We start from the raw sequence: 13,857 nt of genomic DNA, 5'->3' as shown, positions 1-13,857 counted from the left end.
TTCAGGATGCCTGCCGGGCCAGATGATATGTATGCCTGGCCTGTGTGGGTGATGAGAGCTGGAATATTATAGTAGGGACATTTTGCTCCAACTGTATAGGACATTGGTGAGTCCACACCTAGAGTACTAATCAATGTTAGTCTACTTATCTAAGGAGGGAAATACTTGCATTAGAGGCAGTTCAAAGAAGGTTCACTAGATTAATTCCAGGGGTGAAAGAGTGGTCTTATGAGGAAAGGTTGAGTCTCTACTCATCGGAGTATGGAAGAATGAGAGGTGACCATATTAAAATATGTACAATTATGATGGGGCCTGACATGGGAGATGCTGAGAGGGTGTTTTCGCTCATGAGGGAATCTAGAACTAGGGGGCATCTTTTCAGAATCTGGAGTCGCCCATTAAAGACGGAAATAAGGAGGAATCTCTTCTCTGAGAGGATCATGAATCTTAATAATTCTCTACCTAGAGAACTATGGAGGCTGTCATTGGATATACTCAAGGCTGAGATAGACAGATTCTTACACTATAGGGGAGTCAGGGATTACTGGGAACAGGCAGGAAAGTGGAATTGAGGCCAAGATCAGATCAGCTATTAAGCTTGTTAATAGGCCAGAAGGCTAAGATTTTACATTGCCCAAGCTGTATTTAGGTAGGTGCACAGGAAAAATGTACGGAAAGATTACGCTAGGTGTGAGAAGGCATTGCAGGGGCAGAGAAAAGGCTGCAAGCAAGATGGCTGACTTTAGCAAAAGAGTCTGCTGGAGAAGGTGGGGGAGTTTACTCATATTGCAAGTTACTTTAGTAATAGTTTTGAGCCTTCACTGGGAGTTATTGTCAAGGAAGTGTGCTTTTTTAAAATTCATTTATGGGATGTGGGCATTGCTGGCTAGGACAGCATTTATTGTCCATCCCTAATTGCCCTTGAGAAGGTGGTGGTGAGCTGCTTTCTTGAACCACTGCAGTCCATGTGCTATAGGTACACCCACAGTGCTATTAGGAAGGGAGTTCCAGGATTTTGACCCAAAGACAGTGAAGGAACAGCGATATATTTCCAAGTCAGGATGGCGAGTGGCTTGGAGGGGAACTTCCAGGTGGTGGTGTTCCTATGTATCTACTGCCATTGTTCTTCCAGATAGTAATGGTCGTGGATTTGGAAGGTGCTGTCTAAGGAGGCTTGGTGAGTTCCTTCAGTGCATCTTGTAGATGGTACACATTGCTGCCACTGTGCATCGGTGATGGAGGGAGTGAATGTTGTGGATGGGGTGCCAATCAGGCAGGCTGCTTTGTCCTGAACGGTATCAAGCTTCTTGGCTGTTGTTGGAGCTGTACTCAGCCGGAAAAATGGAGGGTATTTCATCACACTCCTGGCTTGTGCCTTGTAGATGGTGAACAGGCTTTGGGGAGTCAGGTGGTGAGTTACTCGCCTCTGACCTGCTCTTGTAGCCAAAGTATTTAAATGGCTAGTCCAGTTCAGTTTCTGGTCAATGGAAACCCCTAGGATGTTGATAATGGGGCATTCAGCAATGGAAAGGCCATTGAATGTCAATGGGAGATGATTAGATTCTCTCTTGTTGGAGCGGGCCATTGTCTAGCACTTGTGTGGCACAAACATTACTTGCCACTTGTCAGCCCAAACCTGGATATTGTGCAGGTCTTGCTACATTTGGACATGAACTGCTTCAGTATCTGAGAAGTCGTGAATGGTGCTGAACATTGTGCAATTATTAGAGAACATCCCAACTTCTGGCCTTATGATGGAAGAATGGTCAAAGATGGTTGAGCCTAGGACACTACCCTGAGGAACTCCTGCAGTGATGTCCTGGAACTGAAATGATTGTCCTCTAACAACCACAACCATTTTCCTTCGTGCTGTGTATGACTCCAACAAGCAAAGAGTTTCCCCCCAATTCTCATTGACTCCAGTTTTGCCTAGAGATGGCTGTAAAGTGAATTTTTTGTATGCCAGTACTGGCCCCTGATATTGGTGTCCCCATGGGCATCGTAAATTCTGGGGGAGGCTCCTCCTCCAGTCAGGATTCCTGCTAACTAATGGGAGTTACAGTTCATAAGTGCACCCCTGTCCCCAAATACCCTGTTGCCATGCAGAGTGGTGTGTCTGCTTCATGCCGTCTTGTGCACTTGGCCAAGAAACTAGGCAATCCCACACATCAGATCCTTACATAGAGGTCCATCTGCAAAATGCTTAAACTGCAGCCGTGTCCAACAGGCAACCCCATGGCTGCTTACTACCTTTGCGGCCTCCATTCTGACTCCTTTGGCCTGGCTGAGAGGTCTACTCTTCCCGTCAGCAGGCATGAGGACCTCCCACCAATTGTAAGGAGCCATCATCAAACCGTGGAGGCATCCTTGGTCTGGACCCATCAACAGCTGGTCCCTCCATTCTCTCAGCCATATGGTAGCTTAACAGCCTCTGTGGAGAGATAAAGAGAGTTAAAGGGAAGAATTCGAGTCTTTTCCTAAGCACACATTATTCATAACGGGACTGGAACAGGTATTCAAATGTTCTTTTCTCCTTGGCAAGGTTCCTGAATAATATGCTGCTGGAGCAATAGCCACCAAAATTTAAAAACAAGCACCTACCTGCTACTGCTTCAATATTTAAATGGATTTACAAGTCTTGTTGGTCCAGATTTCTTCCTTTAATTGTTGTGCAGCTGCCACCAACCTGTACCAGGGTGCCTTTAAATAGGTAGATGTGTTCAACTTCCAGTTCACGGCCTGACTCTCTCACTCCCTGGATGTCCAGCCCTGCAGCCCCGAATGAGTACGTGCCCACCCTCCTAGTAAGTTGTTTGCCAGCTTTCTACTAGGCACTTTATTTAGCATCTTTAAAGGCGGGGTTGGGAGTTGGTGACCCGCACACTTTCGGGTCGGACTCCAGGCCTCACCAAAAAGCGTAAAAAATTCACCCCATTGCTTCAGAACCCTAATAGTCAGTGGTTGTTCCTTAATACCCTGTTGAAGTATGCCATTCAGCTATATATATGGAACAGAATCATAAAAAAAATACTGGACAGATCTATCAGCGATAACTCAAGCATCAGCTCAGGCAACCCCAACACATTTGGCCCTCTAAAATCATCCACAATAATATTTCTGGACTGATATTTAAATTAAGACAGCTATCCTACAATCTAGCCAAGAATTATTCTGGCAGTGTTGCGCTCACAAAATTACATCCATATGCCAACATCCAACGATTTTCTATCACCATCTCTGGGTGAGTCCTGTTCCACAAACAGAACAGACTCATACAAACGTATGAATTAGGGGCAGGTGCAGGTCAGTCAGCCCCACAAGCCTGCTCCGCCATTCAATAAGCTTATGGCTGATCTGAATGTGACCTAAACCTCACATTCCTGCCACCCTGAAAACCTTTCACCCACCACCCCCCCACCAATCTTGTTAATCAAGAATCTATCTAGCTCTGCCTTAAAAATATTCAAAGCCTCTGCTTCCAACTCCTTTTGAGGAAGAGAGTTCCAAAGACCCACAACTCCTTGAGAGAAAACATTTCTCCTCATCTCTGTCTTAAATGAGCAACCCCTTATTTTTGAACAGTGACCCCTAATTCTAGATTCTCCCTCAAGAAGGAACATCCTCTCCACATCCACCCTGCCAAGATCCCTCAGGATCACAAATGTTTCAATTAAGTCACTTCTTACTCTTCTAAATTCCAGTGGGTACAAGCCTAACCTATCCAACCTTTCCTCATAAGACAACCCGTCCATTCCTGGTATTAGTCTACCAAACCTTCTCTGAACTGCTTCTAACGCATCTTTCTTTAAATAAGGAGATCAGTGCTGTATACAATGCTCCAGATGTGGTCTCACCAGTGCCCTGTACAACTGAAGCATAACCTCCCTACTTTTGTAATCAATTCCCTTCACAATAAATGATAACGTTCTATTAGCTTTCCTATTTACCTGAGGTACCTGCATACTAACCTATTGTGATTCATGCACTAGGACACCCAGATCCCTCTGAATATCAGAATTCTGCAATCTCTCACCATTTAGATAATAATCTTTTTTATTCTTCCTGTCAAAATGAATTATTTCACATTTGCCCACATTATACTTCATTTGCCAGATCTTTGCTCACTCACTTAACCTATCTATATCCCTTTGATGCCTCCTAATGTCCTCTTCACAATTTACTTTCCTACCTATCTTTGTGTCATCAGCAAATTTAGCAACCATTCCTTCGGTCCCTTCAACAAAGCCATTTATATAAATTGTAAGAAGTCGAGGCCCCAACACTGATCCCTGTGGCACACCACTTGTCACATCCTGCCAATAAGAAAAAGACCCATTTATGCTAACTCTCTGCTTCCTGTTAGCTAGCCAATCTGCTATCCATGCCAATATGTTACCCCCTACACCATGAGCTTTTATTTTCTACAATAACCTTTGATGTGGTATTTTATCAAATGCCTTCTGGAAATCTAAGTACAGTACATCCTTTATCCACAACACATGTGACTCCTTCAAAGAATTCCACTAAATTGGTTTCCACTAAGTGATTTCCCTTTTACAAAACCATGTTGACTCTGCCTGACTGCCTTGAATTTTTCTAAGTGCCCTGCTATAACATCTTTAATAATAACTTCTAACATTTTTCCCATGACAGATGTTAAGCTAACTGGTCTATAATTTCCTGCTATCCGTTTCCCTCCCTTTTTGAATGAAGGAGTTATATTTGCTATTTACCAATCTAATGGAACCTTCCTTGAATCTAGGGAATTTTGGAAAATTAAAACCAGTGCAGTAACTATCTCACTAGCCACTTCTTTCAAGACCTTAGGGTGAAGTCCATCCTGACCTGGAGATTTGTCAGCCTGCAGCCCCAACAATCTGCTCAATACCACTTCCCTGGTGAGTATAATTTTCCCAAGTTCTTCCCTCCCTTCTATTTCCTGACTTACAGCTAATTCCGGGACGTTACTTGTATCCTCTATAGTGAAGACCAAAGCAAAATACCTGTTTAATTGATCTGCCATCTCCCTACTTTCCATTATCAATTCCCCAGATGCAGTTTTTATAGGACCAAAGTTCACTTTGTTAACTCTTTTCTTATTTAAATATCTATAGAAAATCTCACTATCCGTCCTTATATTACTAGCTAGCTTTCTCTCGTACTTTAAATTTTCCCTCTTCATTAATCTTTTTGTCATTCTTTGCTGTTCTTTATATTCTTTCCAATCTTCTGACCTGCCACCCACCTTTGCGTAATTATATGCTTTTTCTTTAAGTTTGATATTGTCTGTAACTTTTTTAGTTCACCATGGATGGTGGGCCCTCCTCTTGGAATTTTTCATTCTCATTGGAATGTATATATTTTGTGTATTCTGAAATATCCCTTTAAATGTCTGCCACTGAACTTCTATTGACATATCCCTTAACCTCATTTGCCAGTTCACTTTAGCTAACTTTGCTTTCATGCCCTCATAATTGCCCTTACTTAAGTTTAAAATACTAGTCTTGGACTTGCTCGTTTCTCCCTCAAAATGAATGTAAAATTCAATCTTATTATGATCACCAATACCTAGGGGTGCCTTCACTAGGAGGTTAATCAATTAATCCTGTCTCGTAGCTTAGTACTAGGTCTAGTATAGCCTGCTCTCTGGTTGGCTCCAGAACATGCTGTTCTCAGAAACTCCCGAAAACATTCTTTGAGCTCCTCATCTATGCTACCTTTGCCCATCTGATTTTTCCAATCTATATGTAGATTAAAATCCATCATGATTATTGCTGCACCTTTCTGGAAAGCTTCCATTACCTCTTCTTTTATACTCTATCCTACTGTGTAGTTACAATTAGAGAGCCTGTCCACAACTCCCACAAGTGACTTCTTGCCTTTATCATTCCTCATCTCAACCCAAACCACTTCTACAGCCTTGTTTCCTGAACGTAGGTCATCCCTCTCTATTGTACTAATATTATCATTAATTAACAGAGCCACCCCTCCACCTTTTCCTAACTTCCTGTCCTTTCTAAATGTCACATACCCTTCAATATTCAGGTGCCCTTCTACGTCATCCTGTAGCCATGTCTCGGTAATGGCTATCAGAACATACTTATTTATTTCCATTTGCACTATCAGTTCATCTGTTTTATTTCAAATGCTACGTGCGTTTAGATACAGAGCCTTTAGTTTTGTCTTTTTATTATTTTTATAGCATCTAGCCTTATCTGCTGATTTACTCATAGGTTTGTATTTTCTGTCACAGTCTGTTTATCATTTCCCATATTATTACCTTTCTCCCTTGCCTTGTCTCTACTCTTTGGTTTACCACATCTTCCCAAATTTGATCCCTTGCCCCCACTATTCATTTTAAAATCCTCTCTACTTCCTTAGTTAGGTGTCTCACGAAGACACCAGCCCCAGCATGGTTCAGGTGTAGACCATCCCAATGGTAAAGATCCCACTTTCCCCAAAACTGGTGCCAGTGTCCAACAAACCGGAGCCCACTTCTCCCAAACCAGTCTTTGAGCCATGCATTCATTTCTCTAACGTTATTTGTCCTATGCCAATTTGCTCATAGCCCAGATAATAATCCAGGAATTATTACCTTTGAGGTTCTGCTTCTTAATTTTTTGCCTAGCCCCTCATTGAGAATCCCCTTCCTCATCTTGCCTATGTCATTGGTACCTATATGGATCACTACTACTGGATCCTCCCCATCCAACTGCAAGTTCATCTCCAGCCTTGAGCAGATGTCCCAAACCCTGGCACCCAGCAGGCAACAAAGCCATCTGGACTCTCACTCTTTGCTGCAGATAACAGTGTCAATTCCCCTTACTATACTGTCACCTACTATCACTACAGTCCTTTTTTCTATCCCCACTTGGATAGCTTCCTGTATGAAGGTGCCATGGTCAGTTAGTTTTCATCCACTCTGCTGCCCCCACTCTCATCCAAACAGGCTGAGGGAACCTCAAGCCTGTTGGACAATTGCAGAGGATCACACTCCTGCCCTCTAGGTCCCCTTACCTTCCTCACTCACAGTCACACCCTCCTGTCCCTGGCCAATGACCAAATCAGAAGACCCTATCCTTAGTGATGTGACTCACTAGAATTGGGACCCAGTGGTATACAGTCTGGTGGGCATGGCTCTGGGAATCTGCAACACTGATTCAAGAAGTCCTATGGTTTCTTATCACCTATCATCCCCAAAGTCTACAGAAGCTGAAAAACAGTACTTTTGTGTTGAACATGTTTTTAGACAGAGCATTGAAAGAAACAAGGGCACAGACTGTACAAAGGGTCAGGGACCACCACCGACTGAGCTGGTGGAGTAATGAAGAGTGTAACTGGTGGATCGGGCCTATTTCAGGTGGTGAGGAAAGTAACACAAGGGAGTCATCTGCTTTATCTTATGTTCAGATCTACTAGACACAGACTATGTCATCAAAAGTGGCATCACGTGACCCTCCACTCACTGGTGCTAAAGTTACACTCCACCTGAACCATTTGGCTACAGACCCCATCATGCCTTGGGAACGAAGCCAGAGAAAAGGCAAGAGTAACTAACTTTTAAATGAAGGCAGGATTCGACTGAGAATGGTACCAATGAGTCCTAATAAAACATTAGTTCTCAGTTTTTCAGCACCTCAAATATAAAATTCTTTGTATTTGAAGAAAGAACTTACATTTTTATGGACACTTCCATGACCTCAGGATGTCCCAAAGCACTTTACAGTCAATAAAATATTTTTTGCAGGTGTAATGTCAGAAATGCAGCTGCCAGTTAGTGCACAGCAAAGTGCTACGAACAGCAATGAAATAATGAGAAAATGATCTGTTCAAGTTATGTTGATTGAGAAAAATTCTACTCTTCATCAAACACTGCCATGGGATCTTTGGGCATGATTTTACTGCGGGCTTTGAGAACCCAATGTCTGTGCCAAAGGGGGTCCTGAGCCGACAGTTTCTGTTCAATGGCAGAAACCATAAGGCTTCTTTTCCCAGAGATGACCTCCTAATTGGCTGCCTCCAGGTGCGCAGTCCAATTAGGGATGGTAAGTGGCATGTTGATGCCGCCGGCCAATCAGAGGCCAATTTGAAGGCTGGATATTGAGGTGTTCCTCAACAGAAAAGAGAGGTAAGTAAGAAATTTAAAATCAGAGGTGACTAGCAGGCAGGCTCCTCTGGATAGCTCATTGGTGCCACAGGCATGGCCTTTCTTGCCCACAGCCACCCTCTCTGGGGCATGGAGCCTCCAGCTCCAGTCACCTCCCTGGATGGCCATAGGGAGGCTGCCTACATGAAGCTGGGTGGCCTCCCTGCAAGGCAGGGGCCACTCCGCTGCCAGCAAAATGCCAACAGGCTTTGAATATCACCGTTAAAGGGACTTTTTATTATTTAAATTGGCTGCTCAACTCCATTCTTCTGGACAGCAGGACTGCATTTGGGAGCTGTTCCAAAATGGCTCCCTGGTATTTCCCAGCCCAACCCTCCACCTCCCAGTCCACCACCCCAGGACAGGGAAAATCCTGCCCTTTATGTCTGCCTGAGACAGCAGTCAGGGCCTTGGTTTAAAATCTCAACCAAAATCGCTCCATTGCCTTATAATAAGAACATAAGACCCCTTTGGGGGTCAAAGTCCAATCCAGAAACCATTCAATTAGATCATGGTTGATCTGATTGTTACCGTAACTCCACATGGCTGCCTACCTTCGAAACCCTAGACTGCCTGGTAGATCAAAAATCTGTCTAACTCAGCCTTGAATATATTCCATGGCCCAGCCTCCATAGCTCGCTGGGGTAGAGAATTCCAAAGATTAACAGCCCTCTGAGAAAATAAATTCCTCCCCACCATCTCCATCTTAAATGGGAGACCCTTTACTTTGAAAATGTACTCCTTTGTTCCAAATTCCCTCATAAGGGGAAACATTCTCTCAGCATCTATCCTGTAAAATCCCCTCAGAATCTTATATCTTTCAATAAAATCACCTTTCATTCTTCTAAACTCCAATGAATGTGGGCCCAACCTGCTCAACCATTCCTTATAAGACAACCCCTTCATCCCATGAATCAAACAAGTGAACAAGTATGCCCCTCCTCAAGTAGGGAGACCAAAACTGTACACAGTACTCTAGGTGCAGTCTCACCAATGCCCTGTACAGTGGTAGCAAGGCTTCCTTACATTTATATTCCATCCCCCTTGCAATAAAGGTTAATACTCCATTTGTTTTCCTAATTACTTGCTGTACCTGCATGCTAACTTTTTGTGTAAAAGGACACACAGATCCCTCTGTACTGCAGCATTCTGCAGTCTCTCTCCATTTAAATAATATTCTGCTCTTCTATTCTTCCCACCAAAGTGGGTAGTTCACATTTTCCCACATTAGACCCCAGCTTCCAAATTTTTGTCTACTCACTTAACCTAGCTGTTTGGGTTTTGAAATCCAATCAGGCCACATGGAAAATCTGATTTGCTGCAGTCATGTGACTACCATGGAGCAACTCGCTGTAGGCTGCCATTTCCGATCAGTTCAATAAAGCCTCTCACTGAGATAGACACTGATGAAGACTGCTGTCCTTATACATGAAACACTAGCTATATCCTTTGCAGACTTTTGGTGTCCTCCTCATGATTTGCTTTCATACCTACTTTGGTATGGTCAGCAAATTTGGCTACAAAAGACTCAGGCCCTTCATCCAAGTCATTAATTAATATAGATCATAAATAATTGAGGCCCCAGTACTGATCCCTGTGGCACCCACTAGTTACATTTTGCCAACCTGAAAATAACCCATTTATCCTGACTCTCAGTTTTCTGTTCATTAGGCAATCCTCTATCCATGCTAATATATTACCCCAATACCATGAGCTCTTAATTTGAATAGTAACCTTTTATGTGACACCTTATCAAATGCCTTTCTGAAATCCAAACACACTACATCCACTGGTCCCCTTTATCCACCCGGCTTGTTACATCCTCAAAGAACTCTAATAGATTTGTCAAACACAATTTCTCTTTCGTAAAACCATGTTGACTCTGCTTGATTGCATTATGATTTTCTAAATATCCTGCTACTACCGCCTTAATAATGGATTCCAACATTTTCCCAATGGCAGACATTAGCCTAACTTGGCCTGTGGTTTCCTGCTTTCTGTCTCCCTCTTTCCTTGACTTGAGGTGTTCCATTTGTGGTTTTCCAATCCACTGGGGCCTTTCCAGAATTTAGGGACTTATAGAAGATTACAACCAATGCATCCACTATCTCTGTAGCCACTTCTTTTAAGGATGGTATCAAAATGAATTGGGCCATCAGGTCCAGGGACTTGTCAGCCTTTAGTCCCATTAGTTTTCCCAGTACTTTTTCTCTAATGATAGTGACTGTTTTAAGTTCCTCCTTCCTTTTGCCCCTTGATTTTGTCCTGTTATTATTGGGATTTTTTTGTGTCTTCCACCATGACAACAGATACAAATACTTGTCCAAAGCCTCTACCATTTGCGTGTTTCCCATTATTAATTTCCCAGTTTCATTCTCTAAAGGACCAATGCTCACTTTAGCTACTCACTTTCCTTTTATGTACTTGTAGAATCTCTTACTATCTATTTTTCTATTTCTTTGCTAATTTACTTTCATGTTCTGATTTCTCCCTCTTTATTATGTTTGTGGTCATCCTTTGCTGGTTTCTAAAGTTTTCAAATCCTCTGGCCTACCAATGATCTACAAAACATCTTATTCCTCTTCTTTCAATTTGATACCATCCTTAACTTAGTTAGCCAAAAATGGTGCATCCTTCTCATGTGGTCTTTCTTTCTCAATGCAAGATATCTTTGTAAAGAGTTATGAAATATCTCCTTAAATATTTGCCACTTTTCTCTACCATCTTACGTTTTAGCTTACTTCCCAGTCCATTGTAGTCAATGCTGTCTCCATATTTTTGTAATTGCCTTTAAGTTTAAAACATTTGTTTCCAATCCAGGTTTCTCACTCTATCATGCTATGATTGCTCTTGCCTAAAGGATCCTTTACTATGAGATCATTAATTAATGCTCTCTCATTACACATTGCCAGGTCTAAAATTGCCTGCTCCCTCATTGATTCCAGAATATATTGGAAGAAACTGTTCTGAATACATTCTATGAACTCATCCTCAAAGCTACTTTGCCAATTTGATTTGTCCAGTCCAGATGAAGATTAAAATTATCCACTATTATTACAGTACCTTTCTCAAAACCCCCATTATTTCTTGACTTATGCTTTGTCCTGCAGTGTAGTTACTGTTAGGGTGCCTATTATCGACTCCCACCAATGACTTCTTTCCCTTGCTATTTTTTATCTCTGCCCAAACTGATTCTACATTATGATCTTGCAATCCAAGATCATTTATCACTACTGTGCTGATCTCATCCTTTATTAACAGAGCTACCCTAACTCATTTCCCTTTCTTTCCGAAATGTCAAATTTCCTCGAAAATTCAGTTCCCAGTCTTGGTCACCTTGTAAGCATGTCCTTGTAATGACTGACTATCATATCATACCCATTAATTTCAATATGTGCTATCAATTTATCTAGTTATGAATGCTGCGGCATTCAGATAAAGAGCCTTTAATTATGTTTTTACCATTTTTCCCTACTTGGACCCTATTTGCTGGTGCATTCTTATGTTTGTATGCTCTGTCCCTTCCTGTCACAATCTAGTTATCATTCCCCGTTTCGTCAACCTGCACAATTGCTTTTTCTCATTAACTTTCTGAATCTCCCCTCATGTGAATCCTCCCCCCATTTAGTTTAAAGCCTCTCTACAGCCCTAGAGCCCAATTATCTGGAGGAGATTACAATGATAGTCAATTGATAGTTCACTTGCTGGGCCAGCCTTTATTGCCCATCCCTAGCTGCAGCTCACCACAACCTTCTCAAGGGCAACTAGGGATGGACAATAAATGCTGGCACAGCCAGCGAAGCCCACATCCCATGAATGAATTTAAAAAATGATCCTTGACTATCACTGTAACCTCCTCCAGATAATTGAGAGCTCCAAGACATAGATTTGGGCCCATTAAGCTTTCTGTCCAAAGTTGAGTTCCTGATCTTATGATAAAGAAGTGTCAACTACTTGTCCATTTGGAAAAGGAGCAGGTATTGAGAGTGATCCCTTATGCACCTCTCAGTAACTTTAGTACAATTATTGTATGGGGGAAAGTACCTGAAAAAATGCAAATTATATATGCATTTTTCACAAACATTTGAAGTGCGATTGCACTCACGCTGAAGTGACCCTTGATTCAATACCACTTCGTCAGTAGATTTTGGGCTGGAGCCCCGCTTCAGCTAGCAGAGTTGGAAGTCCGTTCTTGTAAACATTAGGTTGACAATCATTGGACTTTCAGGATCTTCCCGCCCACTACGCCGCGTCAAAGCACCAGTCAGGCTGACGTGTTTTTTTAGGTAAAGGTGACAATCTGCAGAATGTCAAAGCATATGGGAGCCCGGGAAGGGAAGAAGCACTCCTTTCCGGTTCATTTCTCAGGACTCACATAAAATCACAATTGTCACGCGTGTTAATCCGGTTGCAGTTAGGGGTGGGGAGAGCAAAGTAGATTGGGAAGGGGATCATGCCAACATACCCGGCTGCCGGTGCCAGCTGCTAGAGGCGCATTCACAGTTTGCCTGGAGGCGGCTTCAGTTCCCGCACAATGCGAAGCCGAAACCGGATGACATTCACGCAAACCACTGGCCTGTAATATTTATCAGCTCAACAAAGCTACCAGTTGTGGACACACAGCCTCCAGAGGCCCAGCCACTTCCACCGAAGAGTGGAGCGGCGCATAAACCAGATCAGGGGCAGCACTTACTTAAAACAAAAAGATTAAAGGACTGAACAAAATGTGAAATAATGATAAACTTTGGTCTTCCCTTTGCTAACGGTGCCGTTATAAAGCTGCCTGACGCCCGTCCTCAGCCCCGCGGCCGTCTCGAATGCTGTCCCGTTTGAAAGCTCGCGGCCGACGCTAGCGGTTGCTGTGGAAACGGGTGCCACTACTTTACTTTCCGGTGAAGCGCCTGATCTCCCCAAAAATGAATTTGCTCTTTCCGTTCCGCCCTTTAACTTAATTTGCATCAGAGCTACAAACAAATCAGAAAGAGAATGAAAGGGTCAGTAGGGATAATTTTGAATACAAGCAGTGTAAGGCATCATTCTAAGAATAAGATCTATGATATCCACAAATAAATAGATTTCACCTCGTACTAATCACCCCATTCACCATTGATCGAGCACTCTGCAAGTGAATCAACAACAATAAATGCATTCTTATCTCTAGCATCCATGACACTGCCAATCACAAGAGGCAATCAAGCAATAATTGTTGACAAGACATACAATGAGGTGGCCCAGGGTTCGTACGAGGACCCCTGCTTTTCTTGATATATGTACCAATGACCAGCTTGGGTGTGATGGATTCCCCTAGCTGTTGCTTGGTCAACAGATGACTGTTCAGCAAAAAACCCAACTGTTCATCTTCTAGGTTGATGTGGTCCTGGTATGTGATTTTAATCCAAGTCTTGAATAGCAGGTTGCAAATATTACCTATGAAGTCATTGGAGGGGTGGATGAAGACACTGACTTTGCGCATACTCATTTGCCCTGCAGGGACCTGACAATCTACTCAAATGTTAAGATTGCTTGAGGACCACGACTTCTCCATATGGATATGGATATTTTTTTCCCTTGCAATGTGGATGAACTTACAGGCTCTGAGTTGGCTTTCGGAATGTCTTAATTGTATCTGAGTTTAGGATATCCTATGGTGCAAATTCTCATGCTCAACTTGCTGTAGAATATTGCCTTTTGCATGTAGGAATTCTCCATGT

General features: G+C 42.7%; 1 protein-coding gene across 2 annotated transcripts in view; it reads right to left on the bottom strand.

The window, feature by feature from the left end:
- ppp1r42 (protein phosphatase 1, regulatory subunit 42) overlaps nt 1-12,987 on the bottom strand; it is a 125,875-nt gene extending 112,888 nt beyond the window's left edge. For both annotated transcript variants that reach the window (XM_041190062.1, XM_041190063.1), the window contains exon 1: nt 12,612-12,987. The gene's annotated coding sequence lies outside the window, so the exon portion shown is untranslated. The remainder of the gene's footprint in view (nt 1-12,611) is intronic.
- Nucleotides 12,988-13,857: the final 870 nt, after the last annotated feature.

This window comes from Carcharodon carcharias, chromosome 6 (genome assembly GCF_017639515.1).
Source record: "Carcharodon carcharias isolate sCarCar2 chromosome 6, sCarCar2.pri, whole genome shotgun sequence".
NCBI classification, from domain to species: domain Eukaryota; kingdom Metazoa; phylum Chordata; class Chondrichthyes; order Lamniformes; family Lamnidae; genus Carcharodon; species Carcharodon carcharias.
The sequence above is the reverse complement of the archived record's forward strand: the minus strand, read 5'-3'. Positions and strand labels throughout refer to the sequence as shown.